General features: G+C 45.3%; 1 protein-coding gene across 1 annotated transcript in view; it reads left to right on the top strand.

The window, feature by feature from the left end:
* Positions 1 to 27,907, top strand: part of UBA1 (ubiquitin like modifier activating enzyme 1) — a 2,903,587-nt gene that overhangs the window by 2,800,337 nt on the left and 75,343 nt on the right. The gene's annotated exons all lie outside the window — the stretch shown is intronic.

Below are 27,907 nucleotides of genomic sequence, written 5' to 3'. Positions count from 1 at the left end.
GACTCCAAGGCCTCTGCTAGGCCAGTCGCCAGTTCTCCGGTTTTCAGTGATGCGCCTATGCAGCTCCTGACTACCGCTGATTTAGAACCCCAGGCAGCATCCGATTCCCAAGCGGAGATTGCAACCTTTACCTTTAGGCCCTTCCGACTCCATGGCTGAAGGAGATTCCGGTGCAGTTGAAACACCTTCAGTTGCAGAAGGTGTCTTCAGACCGACTACACTCACTATTAAATCCTATGGAAAGCTGAAAACCCCTTTAAAAACAAAGAAGACTGTACAGCAGTCTCCAGTACAAGGCCCCATGCCTAAGAAACAGATGCTTAAGATGGCTGAAGATTTAATTACCCTTATCAGGGGTTCCCATCCCCCTCCTGATAAAAGGCCAAGACAGGAGGAGGGCTACGCTTCCTCTGACCAGGTTTCAATTTCTTCAGATTCTTCTGAGGAACAGGAATACTCTTTTCCCCCTTATGAAGACTCTGATGCTGAAGAGTCTATTCCTTCAGCATCTCCCCCAGAAGACTACTCTTTTGGGGAAACTTTACATACCATGAGGGAACATTTCCACTGGGAAGGCCAGGATTACTCTGATTCTAAGAAAAGGCTCAGAGAATTCCTTTTACTACCCCAGCACAGACCACTTGCTATTCCACCCGTGTTAGACATTGTGGATGTTTATTCAGAATCTAGCCTTAACCCAGATGTTCTCCGGTAGTACCTGTCAGGCTTGACTGGGGCTGGAGGTAAGGAATCCGGGTTAAGGCAAGCCTCCGAGTACGCATCATCTAGTACGTCTAAGACAGGAGGTATAGCCAGAGGCCTGTGCTGAGGTAGCAAGAGAAAATCCCTAAGCCTTTTCTTGGAATCTGAGTACTCTTGGCCTTCCCAGTGGAAGGGCTCCCTTAAGGTATGCAAGGTTCCCCCAAATGAGTAATCCTCTGGGGGGGAGACAGAGGGAATGGACTCCTCTGCATCAGAATCTTCAAAAGGGGAGTAAGAATGTTCCTGTTCATCAGAGTGCTCTGAAATAATGGAGGCCTGTTCAGAAGAGGGGGGATTCTTCCTCCACTCTGGGCCTTTTGTCCGGGGGGGGGGGGGTTGCGAACCCCTGATAAGAGTAATTAAATCCTCAGCCATTTTAAGCATCTGTTTTTTAGGCCTGGGGCCTGGAGAAGGGCCCTGTGTAGCTTGTCTCTTAGCATGCATGGCTGCTTTAGACTTAGTGAAAGCCTTGATGGAAAAAGAAGAGGAAGGTCTGAAGACACCTTGAGAGGAGGCAGACCTGTCTACATTTTGAGATTCACCACCAAAAGTGGCTTCGGTATCTGTAGTCAGGGTGTGGGCTGAGGAGCCTGCAACCTCGGGCACAGAAGACACCGCCAATGAAGTGTCGTCGGTAGGCGCCTCGCTGAGAACCAGACCACCTGTATTTGGCTTTGGCGTGGTATCGGTAGAGGCCGCGGACCTCATGTGTCGGTCCTTATCTTTGCGTTTTTTAGACAAAACTGGAGTCTGAGTATCCGACGACATAATATAGTTAAATTTTTTGCCAAAATAGTGCTGGGCGAACTCCGCCCGACGTTTAATGGTGCGTTTGTTGAATGTAGCACAAAAACGACAGACCGAGACGTCGTGGTCTGGGCCTAAGCAAGGAATGCAAAGGGAATGAAAATCTTTATGCGGTATTTGCTTCCCACATGAAATACAATTATTAACTTTGTCTGACATCGGTCTGAGGCAAGAAAAATTTCCCCAATGGGGTACTTGGCTTTCAAGAAGACTTCGGTTGCAAAATTTTCATAATTTCAGGAGCTGGCCGACCGGCACTTGCGAACTGCTTCTGCTTCGGGCACCGCGCGGCAAGAAAAACTGAAGAAAATGGCGTCGGCTGGTTCTTTTATACCCCTGTCGCACTGACGTCAGGGAAGAAGCGACGACAACCAAACGCCGGACCTAGACTTTGAAATTCGGCCGACCGAGGACCCGCCTGACGGCAGGAGAACCCATCTGTTATGACTGCAGCTGTATTAGCACTAGAACATCTACATTTATGGTAGGTACAAAACTGTACTATTCACTACCTCCTGCACCAGCCAAACCAGACAGATACTACAGAGTCCCTGACTCGCACAAATTCCTATATAAAAGCCCTGTTGCTGACCCAGAAACCATTTTCCAGGGTCCCAAAGGGGTTAAGGCCTCTATTGCTAAAAATCCTGTACCCTCTAAGAGGGATTCTAGAGCACTAGACAGATTGGGAAAGAAAGTATATACCTCAGCTACTGTAGCTATGAGGGCCTTAAATTGCCAGTTTCACATGCTGAAATATCAACAATACTTGATGTCTCAATTAAAACAATGATCACACATACAGAACAGCCTGATTACAAGGAAATGCAAGATTTGTTGCATGCAGCTGAACAAGTGGGAAAACATACTTTGCAATGTGGATTTAATTCACTGGAAGCTTCTTGGAGAGCAGCAGTGACAGGGTCTGTCATACGTAGGCATGCTTGGTTAAAAGAACAAACTTTACTTGATCATGTTAAAGCAAAGTTATTGGATGCACCTTTACAGCAGGATGTTTTATTTGGTGTAAAAGTAGAAGAGGTTTTAAAGAAAATGGAGGATAAGGCAAAATCTATGCAGACGGTCAAGAGGGGCAAATACAGACGCCCAAAGGGCAGAGGTCAGTCACAAGGCTCTTACCAGCCTCGACAATGGGGTGCCACAACCCAAAAAGGAGGAGAAGACCGGTCTCAAACTATCAGAAGACAAACACAACGACTTACCCCTCAGACTGCCAAGCAAATCCCTCTTGGCAGCTCCCTTGGGAGGAAAACTAGCACTTTCTGCAGACAACTGGCACAGCATCACAAAAGACAAATGGGTCCTAAATATTGTATCTCAAGGATACAGATTCCATTTTCACACTTTACCAAGGATAAAAGGAATGCCAAACCTGCCACCAAATCAATGGGCAGAGGCTCAAAAACAAATTTCTGCTCTCATGGACATGAGAGCCATTTAAAAGGTCCCAACACAGGAGCAAGGACAAGGATTTTACTCAAGACTCTTTCTAGTTCCCCGAAAGGACAAAGCCTGGAGACCCATACTGGACCTCTCAATTCTAAACACATAACTGGAAGTACCCAAATTCAAGATGCTAACACTACAGCAGCTTTTTCCCATGCTGGGCAAGAAGGCTTGGCTAGTAACGGACCTCAAGGAGGCATACCTGCATGTCCATATCAGACAAATTTGCAGAAGATACCTCCGATTTATAGCAGGTTCAACCCATTACCAATTCTCTGCACTGCCCTTTGGCTCATCTACTGCGCCCAGGGTCTTCACAAAATGCCTGGCACCAGTAATTGCATACTGCAGACAGAGGAATTCAAATATATCCATACCTGGATGACTGCCTTATTCAAGCAGAAAACAAGGGCACTCTTTTAAAGCATCTGGCATTTGTCAAAAACCTATTAAGTTGCCTAGGGTACACAGTAAACTAAAAGAAGTCAAAACTAGTGCCCTCACAAGACATAATATTCCTGGGTGCCAGCTTAAATACAACGGCCCAGATGGCTTATCTCACGCCAGACAAACAAGGACAACTGACTCAATACTTCAAAATGATGGCAACAAAGACCCAACTCCCTGCAAGAAAAATTCTGCAGGCCTAGGGATTCATGGCATCTTGCATACTACTAATACCATTTGCAAAACTGCATATGAGGAAATTACAATGGTACCTGAAAAGTGTATGGACTCTACACAGCTTGGAAACAATAATTCCACTCATTCCCTGCCTTCAACAGGAGTGTCTATGGTGGGCTCAGGCATGTCACCTCAACAAGGGTCAGCCTTTTGCCTTACCCCCAGCCAAGCAAACTATAACAACAGATGCATCGGATTATGCCTGGGGAGCACACGTGGCAGGACAATGTATTCAGGGCAAATGGTATGCAGATCAAAGGCATCTACATATCAATCAAAAAGAGATGCTAGCTGTACAAAATGCCCTAACAGCTTTCAAGGACCTCCTACATCCAGGACGACAACTAATAAAGATGGACAACACCACAGTGAATGTGGTACATAAGCAAGGGGGCACACATTCCTACCCCCTATGCAGGCAAGCAGTGAACTTGTGGAACACAGCACTGACCTACCAAGTTCAGCTACAAGCACAATTCCTGCCAGGAAAGAAAAACACATTGGGCAGACGATCTAAGCAGAAACATCATAGATCCTCACGAGTGGAAATTAGATCCACAAGTATTCGCAATGATAACTCAAAAATGGGGGAGCTCTGACATAGATCTGTTTGCTTCCCCCCTAAACTACCAACTACGGAAATTCTGCACAAGGACATACCACACACTAGCCTGGAAAGTGGACGCCCTCTCATTCAGTTGAAAAACATTGACAGTGTATGCCTTTCCTCCACTGCCTCTTCTGGCAAAGGTGCTGCTGAAAGCCAGATTAGAGAGGCCACAAATGATACTCATTGCTCCAGACTGGCCACGCCAACACTGGTATCCAATACTAAGGAACATGGCTCAAGGCCCACCATGGATTTTACCTCCAATTCCTCACTTGCTCACTCAGCAAAACAATCAGATTCTACACAGCCAGCTCAAGACTTTAAATCTGGCTGCATGGCAAATTACCTAAACAACCAGTCGACACTTCTCTCTATAGCTGTGATGGATGTCATTCTGGAGGCGAGGAGGCCCAGCACCAGGAAAGTCTATTCAGACAAATGGAAAAGATTCTGCGCCTGGAACCAGGCTAAAGGCCAAAATACCCTTGTCCCAAATATTCCTCAGGTTCTTCAATATTTAACTGAGATGTTGCACAAAGGACTTTCTTTTTCATTTATTAAGATCCACGCCTCCGCTATTTCAGCTCAATACAACACAGATCCTCCTATATTTTCACATCCATTGCTAAGACAGTTCCTCAGAGGGGCTAAGAACATAAGACCTCCCCAGAGAGCACCAACACCAACTTGGGTTCTCAATTTTGTTTTGGAAAAACTTACACTACCGCCCTTTGAACCAGCTTTTACAGGTGACCTGCAGTTTCTATCATGGAAAACTGCCCTGCTGCTAGCAATAACTTCAGCACGAAGAGTCTCAGAGCTACAGGCCCTACTAATGGCAGTGGAGCCTTTCATCATTTTTCATCAAGACAGAGTCACTTTACGAGCTAACCCTTCATTTATGCCAAAGGTGGTATCCAGTGTGGCTCTAAACCAAACCATTCATTTGCCCACCTTTTATCCAAACCCCCAGAACAATGGGGAAAGGCTCGTACACTCTTTGGACATTCACAGGCAATTACGTTACTACTTGGATAAAACTAAGGCTTTCAGAAAATCTGACCAGCTCTTTGTATCCTGTGCTGCAGGATCACAAGGAAAGGCTGTCTCAAAACAGACCATTTCAAAATGGATAGGACATTGTATCCGTTTCTGCTACATACACCATGGGAAACCTGTGCCTGGTAACATTAGGCCCCATTCCACCAGGGCTACAGCAACATCAACAGCCTTCCTCAGAGGGGTACCAACCAAGGATATTTTGGAGGCTGCAACTTTGAGTTCAGTGCACACCTTCACCAAGCACCATCACTTACCTCTGTACTCTAAAACCAGAGCTGGCTTTGTCACTGCAGTTCTGCAGGACCTACTAGCCTCTCCAAACCCTGTTTAGTTCCACCACCCATCCTTAGCTTTGGGATTCAACCTAAGTGTGATGACTGCAGCAGTGTAACACGATGAAAATAGTACAGTTTTGTACCTACCATAAATGTAGATGTTCGAGTGTTCACACTGCTGCAGTCCAGGTTACCCTCCCTCCATCCCCTCTGACCTAGCTGAACTCTTCTATACCTTTTCTATCCTATACAACCTTTGTGGTGTATTTGCTTGTAACTGAAGGTATTCCTTTTATTCCTTTTACATGTTTTATTAGCAATATGTATTGCCTACCTACTTGGGGGCACCTGACATCTGGGGCAAGAAACTGAAGAAAATGGCGTTGGATGCCTCTTGTACACCCCTGGCGCACTGACGTCAGGGAAGAAGCAGCAGCAACCGACGCCGGACCAAGACTTTGGAACTCTGGCCGACTGCGGGACCGCCTGACGGCAGGATAACCCAAGTGTGATGACTGCAGCAGTGTGAACACTCTAACATCTACGTTTATGGTAGGTACAAAACTGTACTTTTCTGCTACTTACACCATGGCAAGCCAGTGCCTAAGGGCATTAGGCCTCATTCCACCAGAGCTGCAGCCACCTCAGCAGCCTTTCTCAGGGGAGTACCAAGCAGAGACATTTTAGAGGCGGCTACTTGGAGTTCAGTGTACAGCTTTCCAAAGCATTATCATCTGCCACTCTACTCTAAATCCAGGACAAGCTTTGCAACTGCAGTTCTGCAGGGCCTCATAGCCGCTCCTACTGCTGTCTAGTTCCAGCATCCCAACCATAGCTTTGGGACTCTACCAAAATGTAATGACTGCAACAATGAAACATGAAGAACATAGTACAGTTGTGTACACTTAATATAAATGTAGATGTTCAAGTGTATTCACTGTTGCAGTCCAGGTTACCCACCCGCCTTCCCCCATTTTTCTTTTGGATCTTATCTTTCCTTCTCTGATTTGTACTACCTATGTGGTATATTTGCTTATAGATGAAGGTAAAATTTATATTGGTTTATTTTTGAATATATATATAAAGTTTGGTTCCCCTTTTGGGGGTCACCTGACATCTGGGGCAAGAAAAACTGAAGAAAATGACGTCGGTTGCTTCTTTTATACCCCTGACGGCAGCAACCAAGACAGGACCCAAGACTTTGGAATTCAGGCCGGCTGAGGGCAACCTGCCAGCAAGATTACTCAAATGTAATGACTGCAACAGTGAATACAATCGAACATCTACATTTGCAGTAAGTGTACACAACTGTACTTTCTTCCGATCAAAACAGATAAACACCACTGTGATGTGGTACATCAACAAGCAGGGAGGGACTCGCTCCTACCCTCTATGCAGGCTGGCCATGACCCTTTGGCTCACAGCCTCTTCCCTGCAGCTGCACCTGTTAGCTCAATTCCTACCAGACTCTCTCAACTCCCTGGCAGACCAATTAAGCAGAAACCTTCTGGACCCACACGAATGGCAGCTCAACATAAGTACCTTCACCCTAATAAGTCAGAAATGGGTAACCCTGAACGTCGACCTTTTTGCCTCCCATACCAACCATCGGCTCAGCAAATTCTGCACCAGGGAGCATCACCGCATGGCTTGGAAAGTGGATGCCCTGTACTTCCCCTGGGTCAGCCTCTCTGGATACGCCTTTCCTCCACCTCCTTTCATCCCCAAGCTACTGCTCAAAATACAGGAGGAAAACCAAAAACCATTCTTATAGCTCCAGACTGGCCCCGACAACACTGGTACCCCTTGCTGTGCAGCCTGTCCCCGCTGCCTCCATGGCATCTTCCTCAGATTCCAAACCTCCTGACCCAGAGGGAAGGGGGAATTCATGCATTCCCATTTGCAGACACTCAGTTTGGCAGCTTGGCTTATTCCCTAACCCGGAGCCAATTTGCCATCCTCGGTGAACTCTTTGTGAATGTTATCCGTGAGGCCAGACGTCCTAGCACCAGAAAGTCTTATGCAGATAAATGGAAAAGGTTCTCCACCTGGATCCAGGCTAAGGGGGCCAATTCGACACAGCCCTTCATCCCTCTCATCGTGGATTACTTAGCTGACCTACTACACAGTGGTTTCTCTTTCTCCTCTATAAAAATTCATGCAGTCTCTTTCTCCTCTATAAAAATTCATGCCTCTGCTATTTCTGCTCAGTTTCCCACTGAGCAGCCCCTTTTTCTCACACCCTTTGATCAAACAGTTCCTCAGAGGGGCTAGCAACTTGAGGTCCCCCCAGAAGGGCACCAGCTTGGGACCTTAGCTTTGTCTTGGAAAAGCTCGCCCTGCCTCCTTTCGAATCAGCTTCTTCTGCAGAGCTAAAATGTATCTTTTGGAAGACAACATTCCTTCTGGCCATCACTTCAGCCGGAAAAGTCTCTGAACTGCAAACACTCATGGCTGTGGAACCCTTCCATCTTGCATGCAGACAGGGTATCCCTCAGAATTAACCCATCCTTCATGTCCAAGATGATGTCCAGTGTGGCTCTCAACCAATCCATTCATTTGCCCACCTTCTTTCCTAATCCCCAGAACAAGGGGGAAAGGGATTATTCACTCTAGATGTGCACAGACAGCTCAGGGTCTGTCTGGACAGGACTAAATCGTTCAGAAAGTCTGATCGGTTGGTGGTTAGCTTTGCTACAGGGGCAGAAGGCAAAGCCATCTCCAACCAAACCATTTCCAAATGGATAGCACACTGTATCCATATCTACTCCAAACAGCATGGAAGGCCCCCCCCTCCAGAGGGGGTCAGGACACACTCCACCAGTGCAGCCTCTGCAGCTTTCCTCAGAGGAGTCCCCACCAGGGACATTCTGGAGGCTGCCACCTCGACATCCGTTCATACTTTTACCAAGCATTACCACCTGCTTCTCTTCTCCAAATCCAGGGCAGGTTTTAGTCTTGCAGGGCATCCTAGCCAGACCCTAGATGTTCTTCGTGTTTCACTGTTGCAGTCATTACACTTGGGTTATCCCGCTGGCAGGCTACCCTCAGTAGGCCTGAATTCCAAAGTCTAGGTCCGGCGTCTGTTGCTTTCACCTCTTCCCTGACGTCAGTGCGCCAGGGGTATAAAAGATGCAGTCAACGCCATTTTGTTCAGTCTTTCATCCCACGTGGTGCCCGAAGCAGAAACAGTTCGCAAATGCCAGTCGGCAGACTGCTGAGATTTTCATGTTCGAATTTCAGATCCAAAGTCTTCATTAAAAGTTAAGTACCCCGTTGGGGAAACCTTTTTTCTTGCTCCAGACCGATGTCAGAAAAAGTTAATTGTATTTCTTGTGGGAAGCAAATACCTCACAAGGACTTTCATTCTTACTGTATTCCTTGCCTAGGGCCTGACCAATACGTTGCTTGTTGTCGGTTTTGTGCTATATTTAACCAATGCACTATTAAGCGTCGGTACGATTTTGCATTTCACTATTTTGGCAGAAGATTTAATTACACAGTGCCGTCTGATAGCCATCCGACTACCGGAATTCACAAGAAACGCAAAGAAAAAGAAAAGGACAGGCATCCGAGGTCCAAAACCGACGACGAGGCTTTCAATAAGCCAGTCGCCGGTTCTCAGTGAGGTGCCTTCGCAGCCCCTGACGCCCGCTACTTTGGACATGCAGGCCGCTACAGACTCCCATGTGGAGTCGACTAGGCCGCTAGAAGCTCAAGGTATTGGACCTTCGGAGTCTATTCCCTCAGATGGGTCCGGAGCCGCTGAGCAGGCATCTGCTTCTGAGGGTGTTTTCAGACCTATTCAGTTATACATTAAAATGACTCCCAGCTACAAAGGCAGACTAATGCCCCTTTAAAGACAAAGAAACAAGTACAACAGCCTCATGGACAGGCCTCCATGCCCAAAAAACAGATGCTTAAAATGGCCGAAGACTTAATTACTTTGATCAGGGGTTCCCATCCCGCACCTCCACCACTGCACAGTCCAGCTGGTGAATCTGGGAATCTTGAGGCAATGTTACAACTGCCTCATGTACACAGACAAACCCTCTCTTCCTCCCAACAAATTCCAACACGTGAGAGATGCAACCATATAGCCAAACTTGAGGCTAAGCTCTCTCAACTCAGTACTGGCATATCTAGTCAGGAGGAGAAGGAAACCACACTCACTACAATTCCAGTCTCGCATAGACCTACCACGACAGCAAACCAAACACACAAAAACATACTCGGAGGCTCTAAATAAAAATCTGCCTAAGCAGCAGAGACCTCCAAAGCAGACACCCAAGCAACCGCTACCCCAAAACAAAACACGTGCAACACATAGCTCACAAAACCAGTGTGCCGAACAGTCACAGCCCTTAAGCTAAACAACACACCTGATACACTTGTAATAGGTGACACTGTCGTCAGGCACACTGACGTCCCGCTCACCAGGCTGAACAAGGAGAAGGTCACGGTGAGCTGCCTGTCGGGCGCTAGGATCCACCACATAACACAAGCACACAGGTCACTCCAAGGCAAGTACAAATATGACTCTGTCATTGTCCATGCTGGTGTGAATTACCTGAGACGTACCTCCCTGGACTACATGAAGAGAGACATAGAGGAGCTCTCTGAGCATGTAGCCCAGGCCGGTATGACCCTGACCTTGAGTAGCATCTTACCCTCACCAAGAATGATGCCACAATATGAAGACAAGATGATAAATTTCAACAATTGGCTTAAGTATTGGTGTCATTCAAAGGGGATCCAATGCCTGTCAGCCTGGGATGACATGCTCGACAAGCCACTATGCTTAGCTAGGGACGGCTTGCACCTGTCACCCCTGGGCTTTCAGATATTGGTAAAGGCTCTTGCCATCCCCATAGTGCCTTTTTAGGCAAGGCTCAAAAGACAAACCCACCTCCATAGGTATCACAAGGGATAAGAAACTGAGTAATGCTACTCAACACCAGAAGTCTAAACCTCAAGATGCACTTTCAAACTCTCCTTAGCATGGAGAACATCGATATCTGTGCAGTAACAGAAACCTGGTTCAAGGCTCCCGAGAGCACCCCAGCACTACCAGGTTATACCTCATACCATGCTTTTCGACCCCAAAACTTGGACCGAACCACAAAAGGAGGGGAAGTATCAATATTCATCAGAGATACCCACACCTCCAGGTTGGTGGCACAGCACGAGGCATCAGAGACTATCCATGTGCAACTAACAGTGGGTAAAACTGCCTTCCAGTTTATAGCCTGCTACAGACCACCCTCCCAAACCCAGGAACCCCACTCGGCCTTCCTGAGAACACTGGAAAATATGAATGTCTCTCCAAACACCTTTATATTGGGCGACTTCAACTACCTAAACATAGACTAGGAGCATTACTCTAGCTCCAGCACCCCAGCCCAAAGGTTCCTAGAATTTATAAACTCAAATGCTATGGAACAACTTGTTACCACTCCCACAAGAGGGGAAAACATACTGGACCTGATAATCACCGACATGGGGTCTCTATGCTCCAGACTAGAAGTGTATCCCTCACTGGTAAGATCAGACCATAAACTAATCTCACTGGATATTCACATCCCGACCCCACCCCCTGCCCAGAAAACCACAGTGAAAAACTTCTCTAAAGTAAGTTTCACACTCCTCAAAACCAAGGTGGAATCCTTCAAAGCCCCTGGGGCCAGACCGCAGAATCCTTTATAAACGCATTCTATGAACACCTTCAGGAATGCATGGATCATGCAATCCCAAATAAAACCAAGACCCAATCCTCCAAAGTCAGGCGTCCTGTCTGGTGGACCCCAGCCATAAACAAACTATACAACAGAAGGAGGAAGCTACTACATGATAGAGCAAAATCCTAAAAAGGGAAGGCATCTCTGATCAGTATTAGCAAAAAACTACGGGCACTCATAAAATCGCCTAAGGCCAGCTTCGAGAGAAAAATTGCACAGGACACTAAGGATAATCACGAGGCTTTCTTTAGTTATGTTAGGAACCTGGGTGGGAATTCCCAGATATGCTCAGAATTAGTCCAGAATGGCAAAAAATACACCGAACCCACAGACATTGCCAACATCCTAGCTGACAGGTTCAGCGCATACTCCCCCCCCCCCCCAACCAAAAGTGCAAATATCTATCCCAGCAGAGTGCTGTCCCCCTGACATCTCAGATGCTCAGGTAAGAGCTGCCCGCTCCAAAGCAAAAAACACAGCATCAATGGGACCAGACGGTGTCCCGGGCTGCGTCCTACATGAACTCCAAGAAGAACTAAACCCAAACATAAAACTACTGTTCAATCTAAGCCTTACTACAGGATATGTACACAGAGTGGCGTACAGCAACAGTGGTCCCTCTCCACAAAGGTGGTGCCTCAAGGGATCCTGGAAACTATCGCCCCATAAGCCTGACTAGCTTGGTCTGCAAAGCTATGGAAAGGATCATCATGGACCTCATAAATAAAGATATTGGGGACCTACAGACACTGGATCCTACCCAGTTCGGCTTTGTTAAGGGCAGATCCTGCCTCTTAAACGTGGTAGATTTATTTGAAACAGTCACCAAGGCCATTGACGAGGGGAAGGTGGTCCACCCAGCCTACCTGGACCTCGCAAAAGCCTTCGATACAATACCCCACTCGGGCATTATAGATAAGCTCACCAGCTTAAATATAAACCTCTATATCACTAGATGGGTTGCAAACTGTCTCAAGGACAGAACCCACATGGTTAGAATTGCTGGAGCCATGTCAGACTCCAAACCAGTTACAAGTGGCGTCCCACAAGGCTCAGTCCTGAGACTTCTCTTGTTCGCTATATATTTCTCGGAGGTACAGGCCAACACGGAAGGACTGTGGCTGACCAAGTTTGCAGATGACTGCAAACTAGGCGCCATAATCGACTCTCCAGCCGACACAAGCATCCTACAAAAGGGCCTCATAGAAACAGACAACTGGTGCTAGAGCCATGGCCTCAAGCTAAACGCCAAAAAGTGTATAGTCATCCCCTTTGGCAAAAACAAAGTGCCCACAAATTACCACATAGGTGGTAATCCATTAAGTACGGAAAAAGTAATTAGGGACCTGAGGACCCAAGTTGATAGCATTCTCTCATTTGAAAACCACGTTGCCAAAGTGGTTAGAAAAACATTTTATGTAGCCCACCTAATCATGAAGGGATTCACATCTAGATCAGGGGAGGTCATCGTGCCTCTTTACTCATCCCTCGTCAGGCCCATAATTGAGTACAATGCCCCTTTTGGGATGTACCTTACCAGACACCTGCAGCAACTGGAAAGACCCCAAAAGTACCTCACCAAGAGGATCAAAGGGCTCAAACAGATGCCATATGCTGCCCGGTTAAAGAAACTCCAGCTCTACTCAGTGGCATACCGCCTGCTCAGAGGCGATCTGTGCCTGACGTATAAAGCCATGTCCAGCCCGGAATTAATGGACATGCTGCACCTCAGAAAATCCAAATCCCATCGAGCTACGCGCTCGAGAGACTTGAACCTCAGCACTGAAATAAATAGGACATGCTGGAGGGACAGATTCATAACCCAGAGGCCCCCTTCACTCTGGAATAAAATCCCAGTCCAGGTTAGGCAGAGTCCCTCATTGACTCTCTTCAAGAGGAATCTTGATGAGTGGATGGGAGATCGTAGGTTTACCCCGGGTATCACTTCTGTGTCACTGTTAGACAGAGGCGCACAGTATACTAACCTCGAAAAAGAGTATAGCAAAGTCCATTTAAAATGGGTGGCGAAAGCCAAACACACTCTGTCTAGACTTATAAATGCCCTAGGGCAGATAGCCTAGTATGAACCTATGAACCTATAAAAGGCCTAGGCAAGAGACTCTTCAGATCAGATCAGGTTTCCATTTCATCTGATTCCTCTTCTGATCAGGAATACTCTTTTCCTCCCTATGAGGATTCTGATGCTGAAGAATCTATACCTTCAGCCTCCCCTCCTGAGGATTACTCTTTTGGAGAAACCTTGCATACCATGAGTGAGCATTTCCACTGGGAGAGCCAAGATTATTCAGAATCTAAGAAAAGGCTCAGAGACGTCCTTTTACTCCCACAACACAGGCCCCTAGCTATTCCACCTGTGTTAGACATTGTAGATGATGTATTTTCAGAGTCCAGTCTGACCCCTGACTCCTTACCTCCAGCTCCTGTTAAGCCGGACAGGTGGTACAGGGTTCCTAACTCACATAAATTCCTTTTCAAAAACCCTGCTGCTGACCCAGAAACTCACTCTCAGGGTCCCAAAGGGGTCAAGGCTTCCACTGCAAAAAACCTTACCCCCTCTGACAGGGATTCTAGGGCATTGGACAGATGGGGGGAAAAGATTTACACTTCTGCTACCTTGGCTATAAGGGCTTTAATTTGTCAATTTCATATGCTGAAATATCAGCACTATATTATGTCAATGCTTAAACAGAAAATGTTAAATTCTAAATTTGCAGAAAACAAAGAAATGCAGGATTTATTGCATGCAGCTGAACAAGTTGGAAAGCATACTTTGCAATGTGGTTTTGATTCTTTGGAGGCCTCCTGCAGGGCCGCTGTTACAGGCTCTGTCATCAGGAGACATGCTTGGTTAAAGGAACAAAATCTGCCTGACCATGTCAAAGCAAAATTATTAGATGCTCCATTACAGCATGATACCTTGTTTGGTGTTAAAGAAAATGGAGGACAAAGCTAAATCTATGCAAACAGTTAAGGATTTCTTACAGGTGCAACCTCCAAGATTTAGCAGACACTGGCCTACAAAGAATTGGTCCTTTCCAGTGTCAGACCACAAAGGGACAGATACCCAAGAGGCAGATCCCAGCCCCAAGGTTCGTACACATCTAAACAATGGGGTGCTTCTACTTCCAAAAGTGGAGAAGACAAATCACAGCCATACAGGAAACAGTCCCAATGACTTCCCCTTGCCTGCACCAAGCACTTAGCTTCTGGCAGCACCTTTAGGGGGAAAACTAGCACTTTTTTCCCAAAATTGGCACATCATAACCCAGGACAAATGGGTCCTAGACAGTGTCACAAGACTACAAGTTTCACTTCCATACCCTGCCAAGGACAAACGGCTGGCCGGACCTGCCAAAACATCAGTGGGCTGAGGCACAAAAGCAAGTCTCATCCCTCATGGACACGAGGGCCATTCAACAAGTACCAAAGCAAGAGCAGGGACAAGGATTTTATTCAAGACTGTTCTTGGTATCAAGAAAGGACAAGACCTGTAGACCAGTACTGGACCTATCTATTCTAAACACATATCTGGATATACCAAAATTCAAAATGTTGATTCTACAGCAGCTTCTGCCCATGCTGGGCAAGAAGGCTTGGCTTGTGACTTTAGACCTGAAAGAGGCATACCTGCATGTCCCAATCAGACAAACATGCAGACGATTCCTCAGATTCAAAGCTGGCTCAATGCACTACCAATTCTCTGCACTGCCTTTTGGCTTATCTACTGCGCCCATGGTCTTCACAAAGTGCCACCAGTAATTGCATTCTGCAGACAAAGAGGAATACAAATATATCCTTACTTGGACGACTGCCTCATTCAAGCAGAGCACAATGACGTTCCTCTACAGCATCTGGCGTTTGTAAAGAGATTTCTAACAGGCCTAGGGTACACAGTCAACAAAAAGAAATCAAAACTAGTACCCTCTCAAGAGATAATATTCCTGGGTGCAAGCTTAAATACAACCGCCCAGATGGCTTTATCTCACACCAGACAAACAAAGGCAACTGACTACATATTTCAAACTGTTGGCAGCGAAGGCCCAGTTATCTGCAAGAAATATTCTGCAGGCTTTGGGCTTCATGGCATCCTGCATTGTACTAATTCCATATGCGAGACTAGTGGTACCTAAAAAGTGTTTGGGCTCAACATTGCCACAGCCTGGAAACAATAATTACCCTCATTCCCTGCCTGCAGCAGGAGTTTCGATGGTGGGCGAAGGCTTGTCACCAGAACAAGGCACAGCCATTCACTTTACCCCCAGCCAGGCAGATAATAACAACGGATGCATCATATTATGCCTGGGGGGCCCACATGGCAGGAAGATGTATTCAAGGCACATGGTCCGCAAACCATATGCATCTGCATATCAATCAAAAAGAGATGCTAGCTGTTCGGAATGCCCTGACAGCCTTCAAGGACCTACTTCATCCAGGACAACTACTGGTAAAGACAGACAACACCACGGTCATGTGGTATGTAAACAAGCAGGGAGGCACTCATTCTTACCCCCTTTGCAGACTAGCCATGACTTTGTAGAACACAGCCTTTACTTACCAAGTACATCTGCAGGCACAATTCCTGCCAGGAAAGATAAATACTCTGGCAGACTAACTAAGCAGAAACCTCATGGATCCCCACGAGTGGAAATTGGATCCACAAGTCTTCAGCATAACAAGGAAATGGGGATGACCAGATATAGATCTATTTGCCTCTCCTCACAACTACCAGCTAAAAAAGATTCTGCACAAGGACTTATCACAGACAAGCATGGAAAGTGGGCGCCCTATCTTTCAGCTGGAAAAGCTTAGCAGTATATGCCTTTCCTGAACTGCCTATCCTCCCCAAGGTGTACTCCTAAAGGTCAGACAAGAGAAGCCAAAAATGATACTGATTGCCCCAGACTGGCTCCGCCAGTACTGGTATCCAATCCTAAGGAACTTGTCTCAATGCCCGGCTTGGACCTCGCCTCAAATACCTCATCTACTGTCACAACAAAACAATCAGATCCTGCACAGCCAATTCAAGACCTTAAATCTGGCAGCATGGCGGATAATGTAGTCATACAAAACGCTCCTCTCACTAAAGCTGTGATGGATGTCATTTTGGAGGCCAGAAGGCCTAGTACCAGAAAATCTTAAGCTGGAAAATGGTAGAGATTCTATGCCTGGAACCAGGCACAAGGAATTGACACAGCTGTACCAAATATTTCTCAGATTTTGCAATACTTAATTGAGATGCTGGACAAAGGCCTATCTTTATCAGCAATTAAAATTCTTGCCTCTGCCATTTCGGCTCATTACAATGCAGAGCCACCAATCTTTTCTCATCCTTTGTTAAGGCAGCACCTCAGAGGAGCCAAAAACTTAAGGCCTCCAAGGAGATCACCAATACCTGCATGGGACCTCAATTATGTTTTGGAAAAACTTACCCTGCCTCCTTTTGAGGCAGCCGCTGCAGCTGATATAAAATTTTTATCTTGGAAAACAGCTCTGCTCCTAGCAATAACCTCTGCAAGACGAGTATCAGAGCTACTGGCACTCATGGCTGTGGAACCTTTTATCATTTTTTATCCAGACAGGGTTTCTCTGAGGACAAACCCGACATTTATGCCTAAGGTAGTGTCCAGTGTGGCCCTAAACCAAACTATTCATCTGCCTACTTTTTATCCAAACCCTCAGAATAAGGGGGAGAGAATTCTGCATTCTTTGGACATACACAGACAGCTAGGCTTCTACTTAAACAGAACCAAAGTTATCAGAAAGACAGCAACTACTAGTGGCATATGCTGCAGGATCACAAGGAAAGGCCATCTCTAAGCAGACTATTTCAAAGTGGATAGGCCACTGCATTTGTTTCTGCTATTTACAACATGGCAAGCCAGTCCCTAAGGCCATTAGGCCACTTTCAACCAGAGCAGCAGCCTTCCTCAGGGGAGTACCAACCAAAGACATTTTAGAGGCTGCTACCTGGAGTTCAGTGCACACCTTTACAAAGCACTATCATTTACCACTCAACTCTAAAGCCAGGGCAGGCTTTGCCACTGCAGTTTTGCAGGGCCTCATAGCCGCTCCTAATGCTATTCAGCTCCAGCCTCCCAACCATAGCTTTGGGATTCAACCCAAGTGTAATGACTGCAACAGTGAAACACGAAGAACATAGTACAGTTGTGTACACTTACCATAAATGTAGATGTTCGAGTGTATTCACTGCTGCAGTCCAGGTTACCCACCCACCATCCCCCATATCTCTGCTGGATCTGATCTGCTCTTCTCTAACCTATACAACCTATGTGGTGTATTTGCTTGTAGATGAAGGTATATATGTTTTGGTGCATGCATGTTTTATTGGCATATTTTTAGCCTACCCTTTTGGGGGCACCTGACATCTGGGGCAAGAAAAACTGAAGAAAATGGCATCGGCTGCATCTTTTATACCCCTGGCGCACTGACGTCAGGGAAGAGGCGACAGCAACTGATGCCAGACCTAGACTTTGGAATTCAGGCTGACTGAGGGTAGCCTGCCAGCAGGATAACACAAGTGTAATGACTGCAGCACTGAATACACTCTAATATCTACATTTATGGTAAGTGTACACAACTGTACTTTTCCTTGACTGCCTCCACCCATTTCCTCAGCTTTGGGAATCAACCCAAATGTGATGAATGCAACACTGAAACACGAAGAACATAGTACAATTGTGTACACTTATCGTATATGTAGATGTTTGAGTGTATTCACTGTTGCAGTCCTGGTTACCCTTCCTCCATCCCTCTTTCTTGTCTTTTTCCTTTTATTGCCATTTTTCCTTGTTGTTCTCCTTTCCTTACAAGGGACATATTGGTTTTATTTTCTGCTGGTGGGGTTCTTCCACCAGAACCTGACCTTCTACTTTGGGGGCTCCTGACAGGTTAGGGCAAGAAAAACTGATGTAATGGCGTCTGATGCCTTACTTTATACTACTGACAACCTGACGTCAGTCCTTAAGTAACAGCAACTGACACAGAAATACTAACTCCCTGGTATTCCGGCCGGCCGAAGGCTAACCTGGCAGGGATAATCCGAATGTGATGATTGCAACAGTGAATACATTCTTAACATCTATATTTATGGTAAGTGTACACAACTGTACCTTCTGGCAACAGTGGAAGAGGGATGCTTCCTTTCCTGCAAAGAAAGACCGGTTAACAAATGTTAAATAAAATAAAGACCCTCAGCAACGGGACATTTCATTCCCACCCAAAAACCACACAAGCACATTCTACTAAGGCCGTAGCATCACCCAAAGCCTTCTTCAAAGGCCTGGACACAGCCTCCATCTTGAAGGCTGTCACCTGGTTCACTTTACCCATCTTTACCAGGCATTACAAATTGGACCACATCTTCAGAGCCAGAGCAGGGTTTGCTAGGACAATTCTGCAGGGATTTCTGGAATCAGCTACGTCTATCTCCAGCCTTCCTCCTCCTTAAGCTGTGGTACTCTCCCACATTAAGAATACTGCAACATGGGAATAGAAGGACATAGAATAGTTGTATAAAATCTTCCCATAACCATAGATGTCCTTCTCTTCCATGTTGCAGTATTCCTTCTTCAGCTATCCCCCTAAATCCATTTTCACCTGTCTATGGAGCTCCCTGGATCACCACCCAGACTATGGTCACAATGGCAAACAAATGGCACTTCACACTTCTGGTGGCCGTCATTTGGCTCTTCTTACTGTACTGTCCGACTGGGCAGTCAGTTCTGAGGTCTGTACATGTAAACGTCACATTTAGGGCCCCTTGTTTATGGCCCTAATGTGTGACGTCCCACACACCTACAACAACCAGGCTAAAGCTTTTGTATAGAAGCCGACATTTGGGTCTCCTGAGGCGGAGAATCTCACATTAAGGATACTGCAGAGTGGAAGAGAAGGCCATCTATGGTTATGGTAAGATTGTACACAACTATTCTGTACGAGTATGGGAGCAAATTCTCACCCATCCCACCCCCATTTTAGACTAGAGAAAGAGCAAAACAGACTTGCCCACTTGCTGTGTTAAACATACGTCGTGTATTTGTAGATGTCCTCCTATTCCAATGTTGTAGTATTCTACTAGTGGGTTTACCCTTCTTCCGACCAGGTTGTCCGGCCAGTTTTCCAAAGATTTTCCATCCCTCTTGGTGTGTCTGACATGGAGGCTAGAGCATGGGCCATAAAGGTGATGTTTGCACGCACCAGCCCTCAGAACTTTTCAGCTGCCAGCCGTATGCCAGGTGATGTTCGTGTTTCACTGTTGCAGTCATCACATTTAGGTTATCTGCTTGCAGGTAGCCCTCAGCTGGCCTGAATACCAGTGTCTTGGGATTTCTGCGTTGGATGCTGTCGCTTCTTCCGTGACATCGGGTCGTCAGGGGTATAAAACATGCAGCCGATGCCATTACATCTGTCTTTCTTGCCGTGCGGTGCCCGAAGCAGAAGCAGTTGGCAAGTGCCGGTCGGCCAGCTCCTGAAATTTTCGTTTTTGAGTTTCAGACCTGAAGTCTTCTAAAAGATAAGTACTCTTCTAAATGATAAGTACCCCGTTGGGGATCCTTTTTTCTTGTTCTAACTGATGTCAGAAAAAATTAATAATTGTCTTTCCTGTGGAAAGCAAATACCTCATAGAGATTTTCATTCTTACTGCGTCACCTGTTTAGGCCCAGACCACGACGTCCATTGCTGTTGGTTTTGGGCCGTGTTCAACACCCGAACTATGTCGTCAGGTAATTTTTGTAGCTAAATACTTTCGCTCTCCATCTCCGTACTCCGAAATGGTGTTGGTAAGCCATCCAACTACCGATCTTCCGAAAAAACGTAAGGATAAAGACAGACCGCATAGGTCCAAAACTGCCACAGACGCTACTTTTAAGCTAGTTGCCAGTCCGCCGGTACTCAGTGAGGCTCTTTCGGCGCCCCTGATACCCACTTCTACAGATTCACAGGCCACTACTGAGACCCATTTGGAGTCCGGTATGCCACGCGATGTTTCTTCGACTATGGAACCTGCGGATGTCTCTACCTTGGATGGGTCCGGAGCCGCTGTGCAGGCACTGGCTTCTGAAGATGTATTCAGGCCTACCGATTTTCATAGTAAACCAACGACTTCGTTTCAAGCCAAAAATACTGAATTTTTCAGGCCTAAAGTTCGCGCTATGCCTAGGAAACCGACCAAAGCGTATTCTCAGGCCCACAGGCCTCAAAAACAAATGATTAGAATGGCTGAAGACCTTATTACCTTAATTATTAGAAGCCAGCCTTCCCCCTCAGAGAGACATAACTGATTTTCCTTCTGATTCTTCTGATCAGGAATCTGATATCTCTGTTCCTTCTGACCACCAGGACATACCCTTATCTACCTATGAGGATTCTGATGCAGAGGATTCCATTCCCCCTGCCTCCCTTCCAGAAGGTTTTTCTTTTGGTGAAACCCTGCATACCTTTAGGGAGCATTTCCACTGAGAAAGCCAGGACTACTCTCAGTCCAAGAAGAGTCTTGGGAATTTTTAAACCTGCTTCAGCACAGACCTCAAGCTATCCCTCCTGTTGTGGAGATTGTAGATGATGTTTTCTTGGAATCCAGCCTTACCCCGGATACTTTGCCTCCAGCTCCCAGGAAGCCTAACAGGTATTATGGAGTTCCTGACTCTCTCAAATTCCTTTTCAAGAATCCTACAGCAGATCCAGAGACCATTTCTCAAGTACCAAAAGGTGTTAAGGCTACTACTGCCAAGAATCCTACCCCTTCTGACAGGGATTCTAGGGCTTTAGACAGATGGGGTAAGAAGGTTACACCTCTGCTACTCTGGCCATTGGGGCTTTAAATTGCCAATTTCATATGTTAAAGTATCAGCAGCATATTATGGGGCTAATTAATCAGAAAATTATGTTAATTCCTGACTGTGCAGAACACAAATATTTACAATAGTTAATGCATTCTGCTGACCAAGTTTGCAAACATACTTTGCAGTGTGGTTTTGATGCTTTAGAAGCATCTTGTAGGGCTGCTGTCACTGAGTCTGTTCTTAGAAGGCATGTTTGGCTTAAGGAATAAAACTTGCCAGATCATGTCAAAGCAAAATTACTGGATGCACCCTTAAACCAAGAGCGCCTGTTTGGCAATAAAGCAGAAGTAGTTCTCAAAAGGATGGAGGAGAAAGCTAAATCTATGCAAACAAGTACAACCACCTAGATTCAGTAGGCATTGGCCTTAAAGAACTGGTCCTTTCCAGTCCCTTCCAGGCCTTCTCAGCCCAAACCCAGGGGCAGCAGACCCCCAAGACTTCAGTCTCAGGTTATGCACAGATCTAAGTAGTGGGATGCTCCTACGCCCAAAAACAGGGAGTAGTAAGCCACCTCCCTGTGGTAAACTTGCACAAAGACGTATCTTTAACTCCTCCAAGCCTTGCTCAAGTACTTGCACCTTTAGGAGGAAAACTCGCCCTGCATGCAAAAAACTGGTAATACATTACCCAACACAAATGGGTTCTTAGCATTGTTTCCCTAGGATACAGACTCCACTTCTACTCGCTCCCAACCCTAAGTGGATGGCCAGACCTTCCACCAAACCAGTGGGCGAAGTTCCAAAAGCAAGTACTTTCTTTCCTCAGCATCAAGGCTATTCACCCTGTCCCAGCAGAACAAAGGGGGACGAGGCTTTTATTCAAGACTTTTCCTGGTTCCCAGAAAAGAAAACTCCTGGCATCCTATCCTGTATTTATCTATTCTCAACACCTTTCTGGCGTCCTATCCTGGATTTATCTATTGTCAACACCTTTCTGGTGGTTCCAAAATTCAAATGCTAATTCTCCAACAGCTGCCTCCTATGCTAGCCAAGGATGCCCGGCTGACAACCCTAGACTTAAAAGAAGCTTACCTGCACATCCCTATAAGGGAATTTTGCAGGAAATAACTTCGCTTCAGGGCAGGCTCTATGCACCATCAGTTCTCTGCACTTCTCTTTGGCTTATCTACAGGGCCCAGGGTATTCGCAAAGTGCCTAGCTCCAGCCATTGCTTTTTGCAGGCAGAGAAGTATTCACATTTACCCATACTTGGACGATTGCCTGATTCAGGCGGAAAGTCAGGACTTGCTACTACAGCACCTGGCATTTGTAAAAAGACTTCTAACATCACTGGGATACACCATCAACGAAAAGAAGTCACACCTAGTACCCTGCCAACAGATTGTATTCCTGGGAGCAAGCTTGAACACAACTTCCCAGATGGCATTCCTCACTCCAGAGAAACAAATTTATTTGACAACTTACTTCAACATACTGGCCACAAAACCCCAGCTATCTGCAAGGAAAATACTGCAAGCTCTGGGGTTCATGGCCTCTTGCATTCTGTTAATTCCATATGCAGGACTGCATATGCGGAAACTTCAGTGGTATCTAAAAAGTCTATGGTGTCAACATTCTCAGGACCTGGAAACAATAATTCCTATAATTTCGTGTCTAAGGGCAGAGTTCCTTTGGTGGGAAGAGGCTTGCAACCACAACAAGGGACTCTTTCACTCTACACCCTGCCACCCAAGCCCTAACAACAGACGCATCAGACTGTGCATGGGGGGATCACATGGCAGGGCAGTGCAGTGCATTCAGGGCAAATGGAACCCAAAGCAGATGCACCTGCATATCGATCAAAAAGAAATGATGTTAACTTTACAGAATGCTCTGACAGCCTTCAAAGGCCTTATTCTTCCAGGACAACTATTGGACAGACCACACCACAGTTATGTGGTACATAAACAAGCGGGGGGGGGGGGGACACATTTCTACCCACTCTGCAGACTAGCCATGGCTCTGTGGAACACAGCCTTGAGCAACCAAGTACACCTACAAGCTCAATTCCTGCCAGGCAAACTAAATTTACTGGCAGACGACGTAAGCAGAAATCTCATGGTCCCACACGAATGGAAACTTGAACCCAAAATATTCAAGATTTTAGGGAACAGATCGGGGGACACCAGAGGGTGGACCTGTTTGCTTCCCCTCAGAACTATCAATTGAGCAAATACTGCACAAGAACTCCCCATAGCCAAGCTTGGAAGGTGGATGCCCTGCCTTTCCCCCTCTGCCTCTCCTCTCCAAGGTTTTACTAAAGATCAAACAGGACAAGCCAAGGACAATCCTGATTACACCAGACTGGCCATGCCAGCACTGGTATCCTCTTTTGCGCAGTCCATGGCACCTGCCTCAGACCCTTCCCTGCTGTCCCAGTAGGGGGGCCAAATTCTGCACCCTCAGCTTCAGACCCTGTACCTTGCAGCCTGGCTAATCCCCTGAATTCACCTCTAGCAACCCTCAGTAGGCATGTGCTGGATGTCCTCCTTGAGGCAAGGAGACCTAGTACTAGAAAATCTTATTCAGAAAAGTGGAAAAGATACTGTTCCTGGAACCAGTCTCAAGGGATGGGCACAACTGTGCCCAGCTTACCTCATATACTAGATTACTTAACAGAAGTGCTCCAGAAGGGGCCTATCCTTCAATTAAGATTCATGCCTCTGCCATCTCCACTCACAATACTGAGCCACCCCTCTTCTCTTATCCTCTGGTAAAACAGTTCCTTAGAGGGGCCAAAAATTTAAGACCCCCCCCAGGAGAGCTCCCACTCCAGCATGGGACCTTAACTTTGTATTGAAAAAACTTACACCCCCCTTTGAACCGGCTGCTACAGCAGAATTGAAAATCCTCTCATGGAAAACAGCTTTACCTCTAGCCATCACTTCAGCAAGAAGAGCGTTAGAACTGCAGGCCCTTATGGCAGTGGAACCCTTCATTATCTTCAATGCGGACAGGGTTTCCCTCAGGACTAACCCATCTTTTATGCCCAAAGTGGTGTCTAGTGTGGCTTTTAACCAGTCCATTCATTTGCCCACTTTTTTCCCTAATCCTCAAAATAAAGGGAAAAGGATACTGCATTCTCTAGACATGCATAGACAGTTTAGATTCTGTTTGGACAGGACTAAGCCTCTCAGAAAATCTGACAGCTGCTAGTCAGCTTTGCTTCAAGGGCAGAGGAGAAGGCCATTTCAAAGCCAACCATATCTAAATGGATAGCACACTGCATCCATTTCTGCTACATGCACCATGGAAAACCTTCCCCACAGGGGATAAGAACACATTCCACAAGGGCTACATCTACCTGTACTGCATTTCTCAGAGGACTACCAGGGACATCCTGGAAGCTGCAACCTGGAGTTCTGTACACACTTTCACCAAGTATTACCACTTGCCTATCTTTTCTAAATCCAGAGCAGTCTTAAGGGACCGGATTGCCAGGTCTAATGCTTCTTAACTCATTCACTCCGGAGCAGCTCAGGAAAAGCTGCCTGCTTAATTCCACCATAGGAACAACAGTGCAGCCTGAGCTAATTTTCAGAAAATCCGTTTGTAATACCATACAGAAAACGTTCATAACTCTTTAACTATAAGAGCTAGACTAAAAATGTAAACGCGAAAGTTGTTCAGCAGACACTGACCTTTCCAACAGTGTAAATGTTGATAGTGTATATCAAAGTCATTATTAAATATTTGGCAAGGAATGCTGATATTGTGCATATTTTTTACCTTTTTGGAAAAACAAAGCATAATATCTTGGTCAGTGTACCATGCAGACCCATACTATTTGAATGTAATTTGTTAGTATAAATGTCAGCTTTAAAATGATACCTTAACCATTACTGTGTGATGTTCCTTTCTTGAGATATTCACAGAAATATAATTAATATATTATTTTTTCATAATTGGTAAATAAACAAAGCATAATATCTCATTACCTGTAACAGACACAGCCTACATATCAGTGTAGAAGTTGTGTATCTGAATGTCTACTTCAAAATGATGCATTTGTGTGATCACCATGCTCCCTTGCAAAAATATGGGCATAATAATGGAAAGTATTATAAATGTATAATTTTCATAATCGTACAAGACTAAAACTGTGATATCTGTACATGTGTAGAGTGCACAGACAATTATTTTACCATGTTGTAAGGAGTAACACTGTCTTCAAAATGAGGTATTACTTGGCACACTGACATGCTCCCTTGCAAAGTTATTTACCAAAATATGAAAACAATTACAATTTCCATAACCTAATTCCAAACAAACTTTGATATCTGCACATGTGTCCAACATACAGGCACAATTATTTTACCACGTTGGAACCAGCAATACTGTCTTCAAAATGAGGTATTACTTGGCATATTCAGATGCTCTGCTCCCTTGCAAAGTTATCTACCAAAATATGAAAAAATCATAATTTCCATAACCTAAGTCCGAAACAAACTTTGATATCTGCACATGAGTACAACATACAGGCACTATTCTTTTCCCATGTTAGAACTATCAATACTGTCTTCACAATGAGGTATTACTTGGCACATTCATATACTCCCTTGTAAAGTTATTTACCAAAATATGAAAAAAAAATCATAATTTTCATAACCCATGTCCGAAACAAACTTTGATATCTGCATACGAGTACAACATACAGACACCATTCTTTTCCCATGTTAGAACTATCAATACTGTTTTCAAAATGAGGTATTACTTAGCACAGTCAGATGTTCCCTTGCAAAGTTATTTACCAAAAATATGAAAAAAAATCATAATTTCCATAACCTAAGTCTGAAGCAAACTTTGATATCTGCACATGTGTACAACATACAGGCCCAATTATTTTACATGATGGAACTATCAATACTATACATATACACATACAATACATATTCGATTGTACATGCTAGCACTCTCCTGAAACAGTTGTTCTTTCTCAGCATCTTCGCTAGCTTCTTACCACAGTTATTTGCCAAACTCATAAAAATATATTTTACACAACACATTTCATAAGAGTTTTACTTACCATACTGGTCCCTACTTGGTCATGGGTGTTTTCCATTCTTCTCACAAGCTGCATATTGCTAATCTTGCATTGCTCTCCTCACGCCATTGTTGAGGTCAGTCAAGAACAAGGCAATGCCTTCCTCAGTTAGGTGAACGCCATCCCTTCTGAACAGGTGAACATCTTTTGTGGTGATGCTGTCAGGACAGATTGTAGATCCACCGACCCTGTGTATCAAGCCATGCATGAACCCATTCTGTAAACGTCTGGCCTTGTGCACTGCCCATTGACAGTTTGCTGTTTTCCATATCTAATGTAAAGGGTCTTGCCCTGACCTACATACATTTACTACACCTGAAGGGAGGGAAACTGAGTGGAGAGCTCAACCAAGACAACATGTGAAAAGACTGACTGCCCCAGGCTTTGTCTTTTTGCATGTGTCCTTTTCCGGAGGGAAACACTGCATTACAGTGGCAGCCCTGAGGCCATTTCTACCTAGGACCGCAGCACTATGGGACTGAACTGAAGAGTCTCCAAGTTCCCCACTGCAATCCAGGTCAATCACAAAATCCATGGATGGCTGGGTATGCCCCCCGTGATGCACCCACCAACACGAGAAGTTGTCATAAATCTCTGAAGAGAAACCTTCCTGACCTTGGCGCATAAGGGCTAGGCCAGTACCTGACAAGGGGGCACAGAAAGGGCACATGTAAATCCCCTCTAAATGAACTACAGACAATGTATGGCCGATGCATCACCCTATCTCCCAAGAGAGGCCACTGCCATAGTGATATTCATGTGTATATGTGCAAGTACATTATGTACATACATATATCGATATACACAAATATGCACAGATATATGTGTGTGTGTATATATATATATATATATATATATATATATATATATATATATATATATATATATATATATATATATATATATATATATATATATATATATATATATACAGGAAAAAACATCAGAGGTTTTGGAGGATAGCTAGTTGATGAAGAATGGAGGGAGTGGCCTGCAATGACTACAAATAGAGAAAAAACACAATCTGGCTTGTGCATTCGTCAAAGTGATAACGACTTCTACTTATGTGAGTAACAGTGACAGCAGCTGAGACTTTTACCAGAAAAGTGATAACTCACTGCTGTATTGTAACTGCACTTATTGCTAATGTGATAATGACCTTCCTTTCAGTACTGCAAAGTTATGCATGCTCAGACAAAGGTGATAATTGCTGCACATAACCTGTTGACTAGGCGTTCATTATATTACCTTGTGCAGCTGTGTAACACAGACTCGTTATCAGTAAGGAGAACACCTGAGTAATTCAGTAAAATAGTATAACACTTACATATTACTGAGCCCTTCCTCCCACCTAAATTCCACACATAACTGACAAAGCCAGGAAAAATACACAAAAAATATGGTAGCTCCATGCTGGCAGTTGTCAACAAGTGATCACTTTTATCTCGCTCATGCAACTACTAATCACAAATAGAATAATACAAGCAGAAGTGATTTCTTGTCTGCTTATTTTACATTACACTATTAATTAGTCAGTGGTATATCTGATGTCTTATATGCTGGCATATTGCAGTA

This window comes from Protopterus annectens, chromosome 8.part0, assembly GCF_019279795.1.
Source record: "Protopterus annectens isolate FY-2018-M chromosome 8.part0, PAN1.0, whole genome shotgun sequence".
NCBI lineage: Eukaryota > Metazoa > Chordata > Ceratodontiformes > Protopteridae > Protopterus > Protopterus annectens.
The sequence above is the reverse complement of the archived record's forward strand: the minus strand, read 5'-3'. Positions and strand labels throughout refer to the sequence as shown.